This window comes from Crocodylus porosus, unplaced genomic scaffold, assembly GCF_001723895.1.
Source record: "Crocodylus porosus isolate Cpor-Errol unplaced genomic scaffold, CroPor_comp1, whole genome shotgun sequence".
NCBI lineage: Eukaryota > Metazoa > Chordata > Crocodylia > Crocodylidae > Crocodylus > Crocodylus porosus.
Genome location: NW_017728909.1, coordinates 37,898,268 through 37,908,512, shown reverse-complemented (window position 1 = coordinate 37,908,512; position 10,245 = coordinate 37,898,268).

The following is a 10,245-nucleotide window of genomic DNA, read 5'->3' as shown; positions in this document are numbered from 1 at the left end:
GACCCTACAAACTATGAAACTATGAAACTCCTGCACAGCAAGTTGCAAACAGAGCAGCAATGGCTGCAGCCAGGAACTGGCCCTGGAGGGAAAAAGAAAACTCTGCATTCTTCTACAATCCAGCCTTGGATTACAGTTCTGATCCATTAGTTGCAGTTGGCTCAATGGCAACTTCTTGCAGCCGCTGCCTTGCAATGAGATGGAAAGTAACTGGTCCAGGGATAAGCTGCAACAGTGGCAAGGTTCAACTGACCCAAATGAATGATCCTCCTGAGACCCTCATACATTGTTGACAGGCAACACTCCAGATGCATGTCATTTCCAAAGCAACATTAGAAGATACAACTCACGCTTCCAAATGACATCTTTTGGCACCACAAAAGACATCAGAGAATCTGGCTACATGTCCACATTTTTAAAGTGCAGAACCAGGTTTATCATTGGATTGGCAGTCTGATGCCACTCCCAAATGAAGAGCCCAAATTCCTGCAGTTCTATTTCATGGGAGACAATACAAAGCAGGCTGAACAGAGAATTGCTGAGACACACTGATTATATGATGCAGTTCAGTATCCACAAATTTTCTGGCAGGGTGATGATGGCTACCATCTTGAACTGCGACAAACAAACCCCGCAACAGGACTGGGTTGCTGCCACACTGTTGACAGGAGAAAGAACAGCTCACAGCCTTCAAGTTGCCCTTAAATCTGGCAAGTGCAGAGGCACCAACCTGCAACACTGCCAGGGGTACTGGCAAAGCAAAGGTCCTGCAGGAGTGCCAGCTCATTGTCTGGGATGAGTGCACAATGTCTCACAAAGCTGCCTTAAAGGCTCTTGATTACACCTTCCAAGATCTTTGACATAATGACAAAACAATGGCAGGAGTGACTCTGGTGTTGGCTGGGGATTTTCGACAGACATTGCTGGTCATTCCACATGGAACCAAAGCTGATGAACTGCAGGCCTGCCTCAAAGCTTCATACCTTTGGAAAAACATTCAGCAACTCAGCCTCATGACCAACATGCAAGTGCATCTAACAGGTGATGCATCTGCTGGAGAGTTTGCTGCAAGCCTGCTCAAACTGGGAAATGGGACCATGGTATCTGAGAATCAAGATAGAACTATCTCAATGAACAACATTGGGAAAACAGTTGCAACACTTCAAGAACTGAAGGAGGCAGTTTTTCCAAATGTTGCACATCGCTTTCATGACCAGAAATGGCTATGCCAAAGACCCATCCTGGCACCAAAAAATGATGCAGTCAATACCATAAACAAAGACCTTCTTTCTCAATTGCCTGGCACTGTGCAAAAATACAAGGCTGTGGACACTGTCCCAGACACCAATGAGGCAGTCAACTACCCAACAGAATTTCTCAACTCTCTCGAACCACCAGGTGTGCCTTCATACAATCTGAAGCTCAAGATTGGTGCACCCATCATTCTTCCCAGGAATCTGGACCCACCAGCACTCTGCAATGGAACACGATTGGCTGTCAAGAAGCTCATGCCACATGTCGTTGAAGCCACCATCACGACTGACCATGCAGCAGGACTGGATGTCTTCATTCCACGCATTCCAATCATTCCCTCTGACCTGCCATTTCAATTTAAATGACTCCAGTTCCCGATCTGTCTCAGTTTTGCCATGAGCATCAACAAAGCACAGGGACAATCACTCAAAGTTGTTGGCCTCAACCTGCGAAGCACATGCTTTTCTTGTGGCCAACTCTATGTTGGTTGTTCCAGAGTTGGCAACGGCAAAACCTTTTCATCTTGGCACCAGATGGCAAAACATGCAACATTGTCTATCCTCCAGCTCTACACGGATTTAAAAAAGTGTCAAACACTGTCATAAACTGGGATAGAAAAATGTGAACACATACACACAGTTTATTAGTACCAGGAAATAAGATAGAATGAAAATATTTTTATAAAAAAATAAAATTTAATTACTGCAACCCGTGCGAAGCTAGGTACCTTGGCTAGTTTGAAAATAAGTGTAGTAAATTTAACTAAAGTGCAAACTGGATGTGTCATAATAGCATTTCACCAGCAGATGGGGCCCCATGCCATGTTACTGGCAAATGCATTTAATATAACTTGAGCCATGAAGAAATGAGAGAAAGGGGTTGGACAACTATAAGATGAAAGAAGGAAGCCAAACAGGTAAAAGGCAAAGGGAGAGAAGACTGACAAATGTGTCAGCTTGTATCAATGATTCTGTAAGGTGAACTGGTGAAGACTGCTGATGCACATTAGTAACATCGGAGCATTAGTTCAGATTAAAAAAGAAATGGCCCAGATTTCAGCCCCAAACTTGAATGAACCAAACACAAAGAAGTTTAGACAAAGATTTTACTGCCTTTTTGTGGATCTAAAGTTCCAGCGCTGATTAAAACCACCTTGGTGTCATAACAGAACGTCTGCATTCATTAGCTCCTAACACTCTTGTAACTTGCAGGTTACCAAAGAAAGCCTGAGACAGATGATATTTAAAGTATACAGCCAGAAAGTATAGGTCTCCAGCCTGCCACTTGGAATATTGCTGCAGGAAGAGAGAGGCAGCTAAGAAGTTTAGGCTTTTGGAAGCCAGGTAGATAAAGGGATTTGGGCCTAAATCCACAACAGGAACTAGTGTCACACCACCTAACACAGTCTTGGCTTGCTGCTCAGTAGAATTTACAACCCAGGTTAGGTGACCAGGCTTCTTCCATGAGGAGAGGAGTTTCTTAGGAATAGGATTCCAAACAATCAGAGAGCCACCTAAGCTAGCTGAATGGGCTTGGCCCTCTCCTTTGCATTTCCTAACAGCTACCCATCTAAGTAGCTAGCACCAACCTCCATTCAAGACTCTCATCTAACTATGAATCCTCTGTGGAGGTAGGCACCCCTTGCACCCAGGAGCGAAGTGGCTAGGACAGTCACCTAGAAAGGGGAAGCCCTATTTTCAAATCCACATTCTGTATTATTTGGCCCAGTGCCCTAAATGTCAGTCTGCTGGGTAATCCAGGGTGAGGCACATCTCAGTCCCTTTGGCTGACACTGTTGTATAAACAATTTATTGGATCAAGTGAGAAAAAGCCAAAAGATTGCTTTCTTTTGGTAGTCCCATGGCCATAGCAATCATGTAAGATGTGAGAGATTCAGGTTCAAGTCCCAGAACCAGTAAATATTTAATTATTTATACAAAATCAAATGCATTAAACTGTTAGGAGTGAAAGACACTATCCCTAGAATCTCCAATGGCTTGCCAGCATAAAGTAAGACACATGAGCTGTGTCCAGATGAGCATGGCTGTGCGGTATGTGATGCCACAGACGCATCTGCAGTACCACACATTGCATGTGCAGGCATTCTCTGTGCTGCTGCCTTACAGCATGGGGGGGAGGAGAGGGAGAATAAGGTTGACCCTGGGAAATCCTAGGATCAAAAAAACCCATGCTAAAAAAATACAGGGCAGCATGCACCGCCCAAAACCAGAGCCTGGCTGGCTGGAGCCACACTTTGGTTGTGGGCCAAGCTCCCAGCTGCAGGAGTGCCAGAGCTGCATTTCCCTAAGGCCCCCAGGACCAGGACCCCAGGTAAGACTGCTAGGGCAGTACAGTTGCTGGGCCCAGCCTCCCCTAGCCCACCAATAGCACGCATGGCACGGGTGTTCCCCGGGGACTAGTAGCAGCAGCACAAGGTGTACCACTGCTGCTTGTCCACAGTGAAACAACCATCTACACTCATGTGGACATGGCCATGGAAACTTTACCAACATAAGCACAGGCATCAATAAAGTTAGAGAGCAGCCAAGTGAAGAGGCTGGGGGAAGGGGGCAGAGGGATTGTAATCTCATGAACATCTAAATATTGCAGTTGGGTGTCTGAACCCTTTGTGGATTCAATCATCAGTGTCTAAGTAGCTGTTTGCGATTGGGTTTTAGTATCTGACCTGGTGAAGAATCATGAAAGTCATAGGTAGGAGAAACAGTTAATCAGAAAGGGTCCAAGCCATAAAGAAAAAAAGATTCAGAAATGCATTCAGATTTTTGGAGCATAAGCTTCTGACATTTTTCATTACTGAAACTGTTTTGTTTCACTTCTTACTGAAATTAACATGAATTCAGCCCCTGAAAGCTAATGCATGTTCCCACTGTCATCTGTCTCAAGGAAAGAGTCACTAATAATACCGTTACCTCAGTTTTGGCAGTATTGGAGTGATGTTGTAGCCACAATTGTCCAGGAAATATGCAAGAATTTGGGTGCAATATATTTTTATTGGACCAACTGTATGGTTGGGAGAAATTTCAGACCAGTCTCAATCTACCTTCAAATTTATTTAAAATCTCTTCCAACCAAGCAGTAGGCCCAATAAAAAAATGTCACCCCCCAAAATATCCATGCCTCTTGCAGAGCTCAAACTTCACAGTTGTCACTCTGGCCACCCAGAACTTCATGCAATATGGGGGACAGGATTCAGATCATACTGCTTCAAGACCTTGCTTTAGCAAAGCATCAAAAAGCATGTAAAACAAGTAACACTATCCCTACTCAGGGAAACACTTAAGTGTATACTTAGCTGTAAGCATGTACTTATGTTTCACTGAAGTTGATTTCAATGAATCTTTACTACCTGTTAGCCAGAACAAAACTATGTTTTGTTTTGTTTTTTAAAATGAACTTAATACAGTGAGCAATAACATACATTTGCCTGGACTATTTCAATATGATACGCTCTTATCACAATTTCACCAAGGAGATCAAAGCAATTTATGAATGGAAAGATTAACTATAGGAAAATTATTTGTTCTTTATATAACAAATAACACTGCAAGATTCACCCAGTTACTCAGTTTCAGAGCCAAGAATACATATCAGCATGTGTCCTGACTCCTTGATTCAACGTCTCACAGTAAAATAGTACTGATAATAGTAACTTGTATTTACTACAATATTACAGACAAAAAAGGCAGTTAGTTTCACTGGAGACTCAAATGGGGAGAAGACCCATGTATTAAGGGAACTGTTGGAGAGTAGGTAGAAGGATTGTTGAGGGATCATGGAATAAGGATGTGTACTGTACTTGTGGATGCTAAAATATTCCCTCTTTTTGTATTTTTTCTTTTATCCACATGGTGGCACAAAAGAAACAAATAAGAGCATGTTGCGATCTGTTTCAACACAAATGTGAAGTGGAGATGTTCTGAGACTGACACAAAAGCCACTTGGGTAATATACACCCAGGAACCTGCTATTGCATCCTTTGTGACCGACTAGACCAGTTGCCTATAAAAACAAAGAAAAACTCTAAAATCTGAAGAAAAAAACCAAACCCCCACCCCAACAGTAGTAAACAAACATGTAATCAACTCCTGCCCTGTGGCTGCAGTGTGTCCCAAGCATGCAAGCCCCTTGCTGCTCACTGACATGCTCCATGCCTAGAAATTTACTGGCAAGGCTGCTTCAGGGTTGTTCCCAGGAGTCACTCTTAAGTAAGCTGGAGACTGAGGTCTTGAGAACAGCTGCAGAAGGACTGAGCGTCTTCCCTGAACTATTTCAGGGCTTGGTGTGTGTGAACAAGTTTGGAAACACCCTGGCTGGGACACATCACTGCCATGGTGTAAACCAGTAGCTCTCAACCTTTTTAGATTCAGAGTACCCTTCACTAGACTCAAGGTACCCCTTGGAAAATGCCAGCTCTTCGCTTTCTCTCAATTGTTAACTACAAAAAGATAATAGAACAATTCTTCTGGTGCAAAGAACTCAGAAAGAACACAAGTCAGAATTATGGATTCCTCTTTGAAAACTCTGTGTTTATCTTGTGAATTGTGCTTGCACACCTAATGTGCTAACTTTGCATAACACCCCACAATGCGCTTGTGCACCGACAAAGATTTTCTCGGACAACTGCAATAGCTGATGATTAACCAACCATATCAGCTGATACCAAGCCAATGACCAATATTTAGTAATAGTGCAAGGCCTTTTAATCTACTGAAAAAATAAACCTTTTTGTTTGTTTGTTTTGCATTTATAACCCACATACAGATACCTCCTGCCTGCTCCGGCCTTATTCCCATGCACATTTGCCCCTTTGCCCATGGCTGCTACCTGCAGTCCTGCTCCCTGTGCAGCTCATGCTAGTGTCCTGGGTGGGCAGGGCAGACCCTCATGTGGACAGTGGTGCCGGTCATGTTTGGAGCCCCAGAGCATGCCGCTGCCTCGGTGTTGTCAAGCCCCATGCAGCCAAGCTCCTGCAGCTGCCAGGGAGAAGCTGCTTTTGCAAAGGCGCCCAGTGCCCAGGATTGTGGAATCTCTCTTGCATGGTGCCTTACCCCACCCCACCCACATGCAGCCCAATGCCTCTGTGACAGCCCTGACACTCAGGCCCCTGCTGTGCATGTGGCATTGCCATGAGTGGCACTAGCTGCAGCAGCAGGAGCCGGTAACGATCCCTTTGTTGTTGAGCGTGGCACCCTGTGACTGCTTCCCAGGACCCCCTCCCACTGCTCACTGGGATCTGCAGTCTGCTACAGGCTTGAGCTGGCAGTGGGATGCAGGGATCAGACTATGCTCATTAAGGTGTTCTAGGCATGTGGCCATAATTAACAGCTACAGTGACCAAAAAAGGGAATAGTTGATAACGTAATTTCTCCTTTTATCAGTGCCGAATGGATAGTCAGCTGATGTATTGGTGCACCCCTTGAAAATATTTCAAGGTACCCCAGAGTGCTGTAGCATCCTGGTTGATAATCACCAGTGTAGACATACCCTGTGTGCTCTAAACCAGGGGTTCCCAACCTTTTTTATACTGCGGACTTGCAACTTAATTTACATATTTAAATTTAATTTATAATTTAAATTTAATTTTTACATGGGGGGGTTGTGGGGGTCAGATCGGGTTGGGGCATTGTAGCTGCGGGCACCAGTGGACCCTGCAGTAGAGGGGGCTACACAGGTGGAGCTGCTTGGGAAGAAGGGGCTCTGTTGCCTTCTCTGGGAGCAAGCACTGGAGCTGCCTCCCTACCTTCCTCCCCAGGCATTTCCCCTGCTCCCAGCTGCGGGTGGGGCTGGGCAGTCCTATCTAGCCTGGCACAGGCCCTGGCACCTGCTCCACGGGCAGCACCTTGCCAGGCGTGGCCATGGAGGCAGGAGCGGGACAGGGCGCATGGAGCAGGCTGCCTCCCTCCCGGGGCTGCCCAGCTTTAACCCTGCATGTGACTGCTGGCGACAGAAGCTTGTGCCACAACCTGGCAGCCAACCCTTCGTGGCCCAGTACTGGGCCATGGTCCGGTAGCTGTGAACCTCTCCTCTAAACAGTCCCTACACAAGACTCACCTTTACAGAGCAACTTCTTGAGATAGAAATCATTTCTGTGATCAAAAGAGATATCTCTCAAAGCAAGGGCAGCCAGAGACAAAGTACTGAAAATCAGAACTAGGCTTCAGCCTTGACTCCCAAGCTCCCCTTAGTTATATCGTAAAAAAGAAAAGAAAAAATTGCTCATCTCCAGTTTCCTTTATCCACCCTTCCTATCCAGCTGCCTGGCCAGGATGCCAGCAAGATGTCAGAAAGGTTGTCACTCTTGTCATCATACTCGAACAGAACACTGGACTAGTTCTGCAGTGACCTCATTCTCATAAAGGAAATGTATTTAATATCTATATCTGTCTTTCCAGCTGAGACTAGTGTTGTCACCACTGCATGCAAGTCAGAGTCTGAGTGCTCTCCACTCTCTGGAGAAGGCACAAATTCAGCACTATCCTGTTTCCCCATGGACTTATATGGATGGCTTCACTCCATGAAAGAGAGTGAAATGAAAAGCACAGCAGCTCTGTTTATTGCTAGATCAATTGGGCACTCATTTCCCTCCCCTCTATCCTGTTGCCCCATATTCTTACCAGGGTCTCAGACACAGAAATGCATGAACAAGAATTCTTCTAGGCACTTGCCTCACTACATGAAAATCAGTCCATATTCCCAAGGATGGCAAACACTGTATAAAGCGTTGCTTTGGACCAAGGTCAAGAGAGCTGTTCAGAGTTATTTAAAACCACATCAACTTGGTATCAGAATGATACCTCAAGTTCAGACTCTTTCAGCCCAGCAGGATCATCCTAACAGTTGAAACTATTATGTATTATAGAAGAGCGCAAATGCCAGATATCGAGGGGATATTGGAAAACAACTTTAGCAGCAAGAATAAACAAGAAAATAGGAACAAAGAACTCCTGCATTCAGAGCCCTTCCTGAATTGAGTGATTTCCTAAGTGCTCCTGATTTAGGGAATATCACTATAGATTTACTTGTTTGAGAGGGAGGTTTATGTCAGCTCAGCCAAGAACCTCACTGACACTCAGCAATATATCCTCTGTAGATCAGGGTATGGCAGGCATACAGTGAACTCAGGCATGGAGATCAAAATGCGGAGCCCTAGGAAGTGGAACCTGGAATGAACCTTCCCTCATTCCCCCAAGTAACAAAGCATAGGGAACACAAGCTGCCACGGACAGCTAGTGCGCAGCCACAATTCCTTTCTCAGAAACTCCAAACACCCCCAGAAAGAAAGATGCAAGTAGCTATAGCTATATTGACGGGCAAGTAAAATATTATTAGAATTTCTTGTAGGTCCTATCAAGTTCAAGAACAATCATGCACATAGTCATAGAGAAATAGGTCTGGAAGGGATCTCCAGAGGTCAACTAGTTGAACCCCCTGCCTGAGGCAGGACACTCTCGGTCCAAACTACCCCAAACAAACTATAAACAATACATGTAAATGATACATAAGACTGCCTTCAACCCAAACACAATACAGATCTAACACCCTAACGTGCCACAGGTAAAAGAGGGGAACCATGGCAGCCAATATCCTGCTTCTATGAAATGTTGTCGATATATGCTCAAGAGATCCTGGGTCGAGGGACATGTCCCCCCCGCTAGAGTAAGGCACCCCCGCCCACGGAGCCGAACCTGACCATGGAGTAAAATTCCTTCCTGACCTCAGATCTGGGAATCGGTGTGACTGAGTGGAGGGACCAGACCCTCTAAGCCAGGAACCTCTGGCTTTTGTCCCAGCAGGAATATTGGCACACCCCAGTCAAACTCTCCAGCCTCAGCTCTAGCCAACACCCAGTGCCCTGAGGAAGGCTTAAGACACCCTGACCCAGGTAGCAGAAAAGGGCAAAGGCAACCAGTAAAACCCAGAAGCTTGGGAAATACCCATAGCAGAACACAGGCAGAGACAGGCCTAAATCCCCCCTGACCAGCGGCTGTCCAACCTCTTCTTGAGCACCGCCAGTGATGACGAGTCCACAGGCAGTCTATTGCACATTTTGTGCCACAGCTGGTGAACGTTGCAGGGTCATGGTAAGAGCCTAGTTCAGCGGTTCCTAATCTGTGGTATGCATACCACCAGTGGTACGCAGACAACCCGTCAGTGGTATGTGTTAACAGATTTATTACAACTACTTTATATCACAAAAATTCCCTGGTGGTACTTAAGATTGTACGGTTTTAAATTGGACCTGCGCGTAATCTGTCAGTTTGGGAACTGCTGGCCTAGTCCATGACCATTCATTAATTCAGGAAACTTTCTTCAAGCCTTGTCTGTGTGTGGGCTACGTCTATTCCACCAGGTGTCACTCCTGCTCTCCCTTAGGTCTACCCTGCCAAAGGAGGCATCCTGTTCGCACACCTTAGCCCTGGTTAAACAGCTCTGTCCTTAGCCCTGCTCATGGCACCCCTGAAGAGCAGTGCTTTCAGACTGACTGGGGCACATCTCTCAGGCACAGGCACCAGAAGGTGCAGCAGGCAATGGGGGGGGGGGGAGTTTGCCACCTGCTGCCCTGCAAGACCCGTGGTTTCCTTTGCAGGCCAAGAAACATTCTGGTTTCTCTGCACTTCCAAAGACATGTTGATTTTCATCCAAAATAGCCATTCTTCTTGCCTCAGGCCTCCTTTAAACATCATCCCCCCCTCCCCTCAAAGTGGCGCCTGTCCTTGCTATAGCCTGCCCCTGAGGGCCCCTGTCACAAGCCCGCGCCTGCAGTGCACGCTGAGGCGCCTGGCACTTTGTGGCCCTCCTCGCTCGCCTCCGCACCCCCGGGCCCCAGGCTATCGTCTCTGCTCTGTGACCTCCAGTCCCGCTCCCCCCCAGCCCAGCGCGTTTTGTCCGCACCACCGAGTCAGCCCTACACCGCGCAGACGCCCCTCGGCGGGGGCAACCGAGGGACGCCCCCGCCCCCTCCCGCGGCAG